This window comes from Ursus arctos, unplaced genomic scaffold, assembly GCF_023065955.2.
Source record: "Ursus arctos isolate Adak ecotype North America unplaced genomic scaffold, UrsArc2.0 scaffold_28, whole genome shotgun sequence".
Taxonomy (NCBI): Eukaryota; Metazoa; Chordata; class Mammalia; order Carnivora; family Ursidae; genus Ursus; species Ursus arctos.
This window is the reverse complement of record NW_026622963.1, coordinates 15461803-15472978: the sequence shown is the minus strand read 5'-3', so window position 1 is coordinate 15472978 and position 11176 is coordinate 15461803. Positions and strand designations below refer to the sequence as shown.

The window sequence follows — 11176 nt, the reverse complement described above, 5'->3', positions numbered from 1 at the left end:
TGAATAGAGCTGTAAGTGTAAGTATAGCATTTTCCTGAATTTTGTGAATTGTTCTAGCAAATTATGAAACCTGTGGGGGCTATAGTAACTCCAAAATTTATAGCCAGTCAGCCAGAAGCATGGGTGGCTTGGGAACACCTAATGTATTCCTGACCCATAAAATAAGGGCAGTCTTGTTGGGGATCTTAATATGTGGGGTCTGTGCTTTCTCTGGGTGGTTAGTGCCAGAATTGAATTGTGTTACAACCAGTTGGGTTTCTACCAGATTAGCCTATTTTAGGAAGGACCAGGAGAAGGAAGTCAGGCTAACATATGAGGTATATCCAGTTTTGAAATAAAGTCACAAAAAGAGATTTCTTTATTTCGACAGCTTCCTCCTTGCTTTAAAATACTCACTTTCTAAATACCATGAAAGTGCATGTCCTCAGGGCAAAAACGCCTTCAGAAATTGCATATTTAGGTATACTGCCTTCAAAATGTTAGTTTCCACAATGAATCCTAATGTTCATTTACTGCAGCTTGAGTTGGAAAGCAGATGATTTTATCCGAAGAACTGACAGCATTTCCAATCTACGTAACATCTAGGTTTTTCTTTTTCATTATTAAAAATAATCGTATAAACCAGAAAATCCAGCAGGGGGGTGTAGAATTCCAGTTTCTGAGATATTACACATTTCTTTGAAAAACAAGTTCTTTCTTTATTGCTACAACTCAGTAATCCTGCTAAATATTGACCACAGAATAAAACGAGCTTCTTAAATGTCATTGTTCCTGAGCAGTGATTGAAAGGCTCTTCTCCCTAAAAGGGCTCATTTCCTTTTTTTAGTTACTATTAACAGGTGTGTTCTTGTAGCTGCTTTGCAAGCAAATATTGGTCAAGCTGAAATTTCTTGTAAGTATTCATTACTAATACTTATGAAAATAATTGAGTGTAATACAATTTTTATAAAAGCAGAGGCTCTTTTCAGAGAGGAAGTCCTATGTTACTTAAAATGTATCACATTATGGACACATACTATATTCTTAATAAGAAACTTCTTGGATACATACCTAAGTGTGTATATGTACATTTATCAAAATAAATATACAGAGGTAAAATAAACTATTTCCCACAAAATATTTGCAAAGGAAAAAATCAAATATTCTTCAGAAATAAATAATATTTTCATAATAAATGTAAATTAGAAAATTGAGAGAAAGTGTGGTCATATTCCTGGGAAACAAAACTGTCCATTTTTAGAAATGTCTCCCCTCTGGACCATTAGAGCTGTTAATATTCCTTTCTAATATTTTATCCTCCTGGACCAACAAAGTTTAACTATATGGACTATCAATACAAGCTAGAAAAATAATACTGGAAGGCTAAACCAAAGCAAAGTTAAGGACATGCCTGAAACACATGCCCATAATCAAAAGCTGAATCCGTAGTCGTACCATGTTTTTGCTTCGCATGTCTGTCCCTCTTTTCCCTCGAACACAGGCATTTATAAAGAGCAATATTATAAGTGATAAAATTGAAGGAAGAATCAATTACTGCCCTTTCTTTGGAATCAAAAAGCCCCACTCAGGCTACCAGGACAGTTTCCTGCTCTTATAGCCACCTCCACCTGGGTGCCCTCACTTCACATTTCTGCTATCTGCCTACCTCGGTAATAGGGTTATGCCTGGCGTCAAATGGGAAGAAGTGGGGGAAACTGAAGAGAGGAGGAATTTGCTAGGTCTTAGTGAGCAGCCCTGGTTTGTAGGGAGGAGACTTGGAAGACATAGACAATCCTTTCCCGTGCCCATCAGGTTAGAAGCCAACCGTTGTCTAAAACCCACTCCTTCCATGAAGTAAGGTGAGGAGGGATCCTGATTCCTTGGGTATGGGTAAGTCTTAATTTCTTGTCTTTAGAAGAAATGTGCTATTTCATACTGTATTAGAAGAAATATATCTTTAGAGGTCTCTATAAAGCATTTTCAATTATTGTATCACACTTCAATTATTTTTCCCTTTGGTCATTTGGCTGGGGCCAAGAAGTGCTCTAAGCCTGTCTGCATTCTGCCCCTTGTGTATTCCACTACCTCCTTATAAGACTTCTGAAGTTTTGATAACTTCCCAGCATCTCATTTTCTTCTCCTATAACATCTTCTCATCTCCTGGGGTTTATGAGAATTCAGTGAGTTAATCTTGAATGTGAAACATTTGACACAAGGACAGACATGGAGTAATTATTCAATGAGGTGAGTTTCCCTCCTTCAAATGGAAACTCCTTGTGGAGGGGATACACCGGTTCTCAAGGAAGTCCTTGTTTTGGAGCCCAGTGTGTGGTGGTGGGGAAAACATAGGAATTAAAATCACACAGCCCTGTCCAAATTCCGCCTTACCAGCTCTGCAACTAGAGAAATGTAATTTAAGTTGTTCGGGTTTTGACATCCTCACCTTTAAAATGGGTATAATAATCCTTATCTCTCAGATGGTTGTAGAATTTAGTGAATTTGTAATGTGTCAATGTGGCTAAGCTCAGCTATGTGCCCCAGAATCTCTTCATATGTTTCCAGCTGGAGTGGGCATCAAGGAATATTTTGCATGGATTTGGAGGGCAGAAGTGAAGCAGTAGTTGTGTGTTTCTGTATAAGCTATTACACTTCCAAACTATCATGCTTGGGTCACTTAACTGCTGGCTTTCTTGTTGGTGTGCAGCAGCGGTCAAGCCTGCAGCTGATTTTCCATTAGCTTCTCCAACTCCTGGGTCAGGTAGATGTTTAGTTACACAGCGAAGGGTGTCAGCTTCTCCTTCACCACCTACATCATGAAAATTGGAGGCAGTGAGAAACTGATACACAGAGGTATATTAAGTGTTTTAAAGTCAACTCTCCTGAAAAAAACAAAAGCTCTGATTTGCTGTGTTTGCCAATTTACATCATGTAAATACTCCCTATTTGGATGATTTCAAGCTACCAATGTGGTCTGACTGAATGCGAAGTTGGGAAGAGATATGTACAATGGACTCTGGTGAGCTGGATTGAGAGGGCTTGGGCACACCACTTCTGGCATGGGCCCAGTCCATTTTATCATTTTCAACATATGCCTGTGATTTCTGGCTTGTCCTTACCCTTCCTATCTTTGCAAGCATCTTCCTGCTCTGCAAACTTTAAGCTGAAGATTTAGATGAGAAGACACAAGCCTTTCAGAGACTATTAACCAATTCTCATAGTTGCCTAAGATCAATCTCTAGACTAATCCCTTTTTTTTATTTTTATACATGGATATTTCCTAATGGTTTCACTTCTCTGATTGAACAGTGACTCTTGTCTGATACACAAAGCTTGAGAAATATGTGAAACACGCAGCAGTGGACACTAAAAAATGTTGACTTCATTTATGAGCAATTGCCAACTATTTTAAATTTAGTGATATGCACATTTCTTTTCCTGATATCACAGCACTCAGAAATATTTATTCCATATTCCATATTCATATGGAATAATGTTCCCTTTATATTTTTTCTAAGGAGATGAATGATGCAGACTAGCAATATCTAAGAAATATAATGTAAGACACATATGTAATATGAAATTTTCTAGTGCCCCATTAGAAAAAGCAAAAAGAAATAAATAACATTAATTAATATATTTAATTGAACTCAATATATCCAAAATATTATTTCAGCATGTAATAAATATAAAATACTATTAATGAGATTTTTTTCTTCCAAGCCAAACTGTATCCGGCTTTATTAAAGATGCTTTTCATAAACAATCATGGTATTTCAGGCAGGACATGGGCAGACAATCGTTAACAGTATACAACAACTTTCCAACCCCTTTCTTCAATGGACTACCAAAATCAGAAAGCCACTATAAAACCCAGTGAAGTCTTCATGTGATGCTCTGAACAGGGAAAGTTTAGAGTGAGGGTTGACAGTTCTCATTTAGCATGTTGCTTAACAACTTTTCACAAGCTGACACTGACTGTCAGGAAACGAAATGAAAATTGTAGAATTATCAATCTGAAGATCCCCAAGCTAAAAGAGGAACTCTTGAGGGACGCCCTGTCAGTGGTGACACTGTAAAGTCCAGATTGCCTAACATACTGGGAACCAGTAGGTCTCTGGGTTTAAGGGAGTCAAGTCTATGTTGAAGGCAGAGAGGGAGCAGAGGGCATAAAAAATGAATTTTAGTCTTTCCATACCACCAAGGTGTTGTGCCAAGGTGGCTCATGTGTGTCAACCTCAAGGAATCCCTCCTCCGCCAAGGGGAAGTTTCTCAAAACTAGAAGAGAAAGGTGTTTTTCCCTTTGTGTCAATCTAGCTTCAGAGATATTCTATTAGTGACATATGCCCTTCACCCCAAAACAACAATGCAGTGTTCTGTGTGCTAACAACATGGCTTAAGAAAAAAAAAAAGTAAAACAAGGTTCTGCATTTTTATAAAACTTGATAAAAAAATACTATTTCAAATTGTAGAGTCACCGGAAGTACACAGTTACCAAAAATGCACACATTTCACTTGGCATCTCCAGCACCTTCAGCTTTCTGTGCCTGGTCTGTTTTGGCATCTCTGTTTTTTGCAGGGTTATTCCCCTCCTTGCCAGCATCAGCTTTTTCCCTTTGGATACCTTCTCTCCCTTCTTTGCAGGGGCCTTTTTGGGCTTGGGCTCTGGCTTTGAAGCAGCAGGGTTAGCAGATAACCTTGCAGATCTTCTCTGTAACTCATCCTTCACCTTGGCTTTACCTCCTTTAGCATCCACTTCAGCCTTTCTCTTGGGCATGATCCTCAATTTCAAGAAGTCACAATCAAGAACTACACTGTGGTGAGTGACCACCATGGGACAGTGTAGATACAGACCCATATCAAATGTAAATAGCAGGTAATACATTTTTATCATGTCTAATTATCTGTGTATTTAAAATGTATGTATTTGATCTCAATATAGGCTACAAAAGTGGTAGTGCCATTCATTGTGGGGTTACAAGGGTTATTAGTAACTCGTACCAGGTTTTTCTGGCTTCAGAAGGGCTGCCTTCTGCTGCATTCATGGATCACAGGTGTCGAGAATTAGAACACAATGGGGCACCTGGCTGGCTCTGTTGGTAGAGCATGTGACTCTTGATCTCAGGGTCATGAGTTTAAGCCCCGCATTGGGCACAGAGCTTACGTAAATAAATAAATATTTTTTAAAAAAGGAGTTAGGAGATATTAAGCTCTCTCATCCCTCCAACCACCCTGCAGTTAATGTATTCAGTAATTTGCAAAGCACATCAGGTCCTCCTAGCTATCTGGACAGAGCTGTGGACAACAAAGTTTTTGGCACTGGCCTGAATTCCTATTAACCTTAATCATGCTCTGAAAATTGCTTAAAAACAAACAACAGCAAAAACCACAATTTACATGTTACTTGTTTAGTAAAAGTAGAATACAGTAATTTTTTATCCTGTTTTACCACAATATACAATGGCATATGTATTTTTTTGACTGCCAATAAGATTTGGAATACAGCTATAGTATATCCAGAATTGTGTCACATCTGTGCAAAACTTCTTCCCTGTTATCTCTTTCATCTTTGGTTATGTTAATGTAGAAATCTCACCACCAATAATGACTGCACAATAAGTCTTTCTTGTCCTAAGCCATCTGCAGAGCTTGCTTATTTGCCATAGAGACTCCTATGGTGAACATAAGTTTTCGTGTTACAAACTTCGGTGTGAAAAGGAAAATGTGAGCTATTTTACCATGGTTCAGTTTAATCCCTATTTCAAGTCTGCATTTTATTTTATGACTGCCCCTTCAAAAAAAGAAATACATCAATTTTGGGTTTTCAAGATTTCTTCTCCCTTTCTTCTTTGAAGAATAGATTTAATTGGTGGGGGCTTCCTGTGGCTTGAGGGGCAGGGCTGAGGCTCTCTTCCACACTGTGTCTGCATCATGGATGTTTTCACCATGAGAACTCCTCCAACTCCTGATGAGTATTCATGGAATGGATCGTCTGTAGGGCATGGTCAACGCCACTCTCTAGGTAGTGTGTCCTGGTCTTAACTGGAAGGCCTTCCAGGATGTTGGCCCTCAGCCCCATACTTGAGTGCCTCCAGGTGATGCAAGAAAATGTGTGCCGTTTTCCTACACCCTTACAGAGAGCTGAGAAACTCCACAGCTTTACACTGTGATACTAGTGTGAGTAGGAGAACTGTGGGTGTCTTGGCGTAGAAGAACCCCTCTACAACTAACCCTTACTCAGCTCTCTTGTTTATTCCCAAATACTTTCTTTGTCTCTCTTTCCAGTTTATAAGATCTTTTGCAAGTATATTCCTAAAGCCTTTCTGTCTTCATATGCCTCTGGGGTTTCTTATTATTTCTAAATCTTAAAAGCCCAAAAATTGACAGCCTTATGTCTTGAGCTGGCCAAGCTCAAGGGCCATGGCAGACTCATGTCCAGCTGCCGGGGCCATGGGGAAGGGCTTCAGACTACTGCCAACTAAGGCAATGAATGAAGCAATGGGGTGGGGTATGACAGTTAATCATTGTAAGTTACAATTCAGGGGCACGAAATCAGGTGACTCATTCATCTTCATAAATGAGTGCTGCGCAAATAACTGAAGTTATTGATGGCATTGTACTATTTCAAAACTAGGTCACTGTAGCATGCAAATATATTTCAGTAAACCATTTTATTATGATCAAATTTTGAAGAACAGTTTCAGAAAATCATGGCAAGATCTACAGTGAGTTGACTTATTCTGCTCTGGCAAAATAGAGGCTATTGGAATGTTTCTGCTTTAGTCAAAATAAACTTGGATTTGAAATAAAAGATGGTTCACTCACTTTTTCACATGAGCAAGAGATTGACTTGAACAGGTTTGCTCCTGGACCTGGTTTTAAGGAACTCTTAAGTTTTCTGAGCAATTTTACACTTCCTTGAAACAGTAATGGCTGCACGAGACATTTAGGTTGAGGTTGGCTTGGGTGTCAGAGCCAGTGTACAATTGTTTCCTTGATGTTTCCTTAGTTCTGTGATTCTCACAGATCTTGAGAAACACTAGAATTTCTGTGGATCTCTAGTACCACATTGATAGCCCAAGTCAAGCAAAATTTGTTATCAGCCTAGACAAAATAATTTTTGATTTAGAGAAATGATACTGATTTGATTCCACAACTATTCAGAAATGATGTCACTTTCTGTGCAATGTCCTCAGGTACTTCAACCTGTCTGCAGGTATATGGGTTTGAAGGAAGAACTGAAGACCAGAGATTCCTGTTGGAACCACTTTGGATGCCCATTTTTTGTGCTAGTTCCATGATTTGAAATCATGGTTGTTTTTTAAACTGAGGTTGCAAAGGAACATAGTGAGGAGCCTGAGAGAATGGGGTCCATTTCTTCCACTTGGAGAATGACATTATCTTAGAGTGGCTTACTAAACTTTCTGTACCTCTGTACTAAAGCTAGTGTACTGTTACGCATGATTCATCCTTTATGGGTTTGGTTTTGTTCTGCAGAAATGGATTACTGTGTTCTCTAGGTTATTTGCTATCCTTAGGATTCTACAGCTGCCTCACGTATATTCAACCTTCTCTCTGAAAACATGTAGGCATTGGTGTCCCTATCCTCTTGAGAATGTGGTTGAGAAATCAAATGCTGAACTGCAAATTTTCTTATCCATCATTCTTGGCCTCTAGTCATGGGTTTGTGCCTTACACAATGAGGGAGGGGCACAGCTGCAGCATTGAACTCTATGGACCCATGTCAGGTGTCCTGCCCTTGGAGGTCAGGAGGGGAAGAACACATTTGCCTGCTGTTTGGGGAGAGGTCACTGAGGCCTAGCTGCTGGCATACACAGCCCACCTCTTAAGCTGGGCTTCAAGGTGTCATGTTGCCATTGCTTCTTTTTGCCGTATATTCTTTTGTCCCTCAGCTTGCCTTATGAAACCTTGCACACTCAACAGTCAGCTAGCATTTTTATGGGCTCTAAGACCTTGGTTTAAGTCCTGTCTTTGTGTTGATAGTGTCTGTGGAGTGCTCTAGCACCCGGTCTTTCTCTCTGTAGTCCATTTTTTTCAAGGACTGACAGAAGACCTTTAAAGGCAGATCTGATCATGTCCCCTTTCCTTCTATTGCACCATGGGCACCCCTGCTTGGCCTCCTGTTCACCAGTCTTTCTCTTTCTGAGTTCTAGCCACACTGGCTTCCTTCGATGTGCTCATACACTGTGTTCCCTCCTCTCCAAGCTGTTTCTTCTGGACAAAAACTCCCCTTCCAGGGGTTCTTATCAGATGTATCTTAACTCAGGTGTGATCAATCAGGCCAGCTCAGATCCCTCCATTACTCATTCTCCCAAGTCCCATTGATTGTTCGGATGACGTTCAACTAACCAGTGTGATAATATCACATGAGCTAGCTGGTGCTTCTTCACTGGCCTGAATCCTTTCTGAGGGCAAAGACCACATCTGTTTTTGCTCATGACTGAATCCTTTATGCTTGGCATTGAGTTTGTCTGTAATAAATGTCTAGTATATTAGATGGAGGAGCCAGTACACTGTACATTGTATCCCAGCACAGCGTATACCCCACTCCAGGCCTGGTGTGCTTGGAATATCTTGGTTGCTTGTAAATTAATTGTACCACTGTGATGAATACATGATAAAAATATTTAAGGAATCACATATGACGCCATCAGATATTCCAAAGTCATTTATAGTAAATGCTATGTTATTTGGTATTCTATTATTAGGACTTCTAAAAATCCCCTTCTCCCATCAATATGTAATAGTTGCTATCAGAAGCCTCATGAACCCAGTCGATACCTAATGTATGTTTATTGATGACCATGATGACAGCATCTTTAGTACAGAGGTGATTGATTTTCACAGTGACAAGCCTGAGTCTCCATGATGAATGAGCAGAGGAGGCACTGAAGATGCTGAAATGCTTTCCAAATAAAAGCAATTGTTTCCATGTGGTTTTACTAAGTGCTTTCATTGGATTTCAAATTTTTTAAATTAGTAATTCCTATGGGGCATACACAGCAACTGCACTGAGCAGGATATTTGATTGATGTAGTGACTCGGTCTTAGCTGTGCCAGCTCGCAGCACTGGTGCCAAGCGCCGGGCACAGTCACACATTCACACTTGAACTTTGCCCTGGAACTCAAGGTTCAAGTTCTAACACCTCCCCTCAGTTCTCTGTTGCAACTACTGGCTTTCCTGAACCTTTTTGTGTTTTTAAAAATAATCACTGTAAGACTGGGCAGTGGTTGACAAATCAATGATTTAATTAATGAATACCTGCTTTACACTTTCCTTTTCTGATGGTTATCTTAATGAAGTGGGGCTTTTTGTCGACAATTTCAGAGTGAATAGGGCCAGATAGAGTGCCTCGGATTAAATTCAACTCCCCCTGCCACAAGGGTGCTTTCTCCAAATGCACCATTCCATTCAGTCCTTAGACACCCTGGTGATCAGGAATCCCTGTGCACATTTTTCAAGTGCGGAAGCTGAGAACTGAAGGTCAGAGAACTTACCAAGGTCAGGTCTGGTAATTCTGTCTTCTGACTGAGAGGCTTCCACTGCTCAGCTAATCCTTGCAATTTTTTTTTTTTTTTTGTAGAATTCTAAGAGACATGAGTGGCCTCAACTTTTACCAAAGATGAGAGAAAGTGACCAGAGGTATGTAAATCTTGACTTCTCAAATACAGAGTGAGGGTGGTTCTGTTATGGCGGTATACAAACTGAGTCAATAAAACTCCATTTCAACCACAACAAGAGTGCAGTTGGGTAAATCCTTCTAGCATCTTAATTGTTCATGCAGTAATTGGTGGCTCTTATCTGCTATAATTTGTCAATTGAAAAAGCAAACCATTTGAATTCAATTGTGGCAAACTGCAGTCAGGAAAGAGTAACAGAATAATTATGAGGCAAAATGTTATTGGAAACCATTAAGCAAGAATTTACAAGAAGACGAAAGACAAGCTGTCCCCTAATCCTACGCTATTGAGTGTTCCCTGGAAACGGCCAGCTGCCAATGAAAATTAAGTTGGAATGCAAAGTCAGCCAATCAAATAGCTTATCAGTAAGGAAATGCAGGCAAGATGGTGGTATTCTGTCTGAAGGGAACAGGGAGGGGAGATGCCTGGGGGCTCAAGTTGCATTGTGTGCTGAATCTAAACTGGCAGAAGGGGAGAGAATGTACTGGCTACTGAGCAAAAAGCAGTTATATTTCATCTGAAAATTAGGACAGAGTACAGGGCAAATCCAACTTAAAAACACTTCCTTCTGCAAAACACATTTTACAATAAAAGGTAATCAAACCCAATGACATCTGACACATGTTTTAAGAAATAGACTTATAACATTTTTCTTTCTGTTCTCCCCCCCCCACCTTTCTCTCTCTGTTCCTCCGTCCATCCATTTCTTTGCATAATTCTCTCTCTCCCTCTTCTTAACTCTGTCTCTCCATCCATTTCTTCATCTATCTGTCCAACCATTCATCCATCCATCCATCCACCCACTAGCATACATTCAACAATTATCTTTTTATTGCCTATGATGGTCCAGGGACTAGGTTCTAGGAATACAACAGTTTATAAGAGCATCGTGGTCTCTGGTCTTCTTGGAGTGTACAGTTTCAGGTGGGTACAGACACATGACCACCCACTAGAGTTCTTCCTGACATGTGCAGGATGTACCTCCTTGGCAGGGATTTTATAGCACTAAATGTAGAGTTCCTAGCTACTGAAGCTATTGCTGCTGAAGGCTGCACTTGGATAAAGCCTCTGGAATGCCTCTCTGTTCTGAAGACTTCATGTACAGTGATTTATTTAAGACTATATTAACCCTATGTAAGTTCGTTCTGTTTTATGCCTTAACTAATAAGGAAACTGAGCTGCAGAGAGATTGAATGATTTGCTGAGGTGCCCTAACTCATGGTAGAGGGGCCAACACACTGGATACAGGTGGATCTTCTTTCTGTTCTCCCTTCAGGGCTTTGTGCTGTATCTCTTCCCCAGAGGAATTTGGGACGTGTGTACTCACTGCATTAAAATACTGTTGAGCTAGCTTGAAAAGAACATAAAATATCATCAACATTGTGGTTCCCTGTGTAAAAATTAATAAAAGGAAACTTTACTCAAAATGGAGTCAGGAGGCCAGAAGGGGAACTTTCATGCCCTACCCTCCTAGTCAATTGCAGACCAAACAGGAAGA

The 11176-nt window shown here is 40.0% G+C and overlaps 1 pseudogene; it reads right to left on the bottom strand.

The window, feature by feature from the left end:
• Positions 1–4440: 4440 nt before the first annotated feature.
• Positions 4441–4753, bottom strand: LOC113263537 (non-histone chromosomal protein HMG-17-like; annotated as a pseudogene).
• Positions 4754–11176: the final 6423 nt, after the last annotated feature.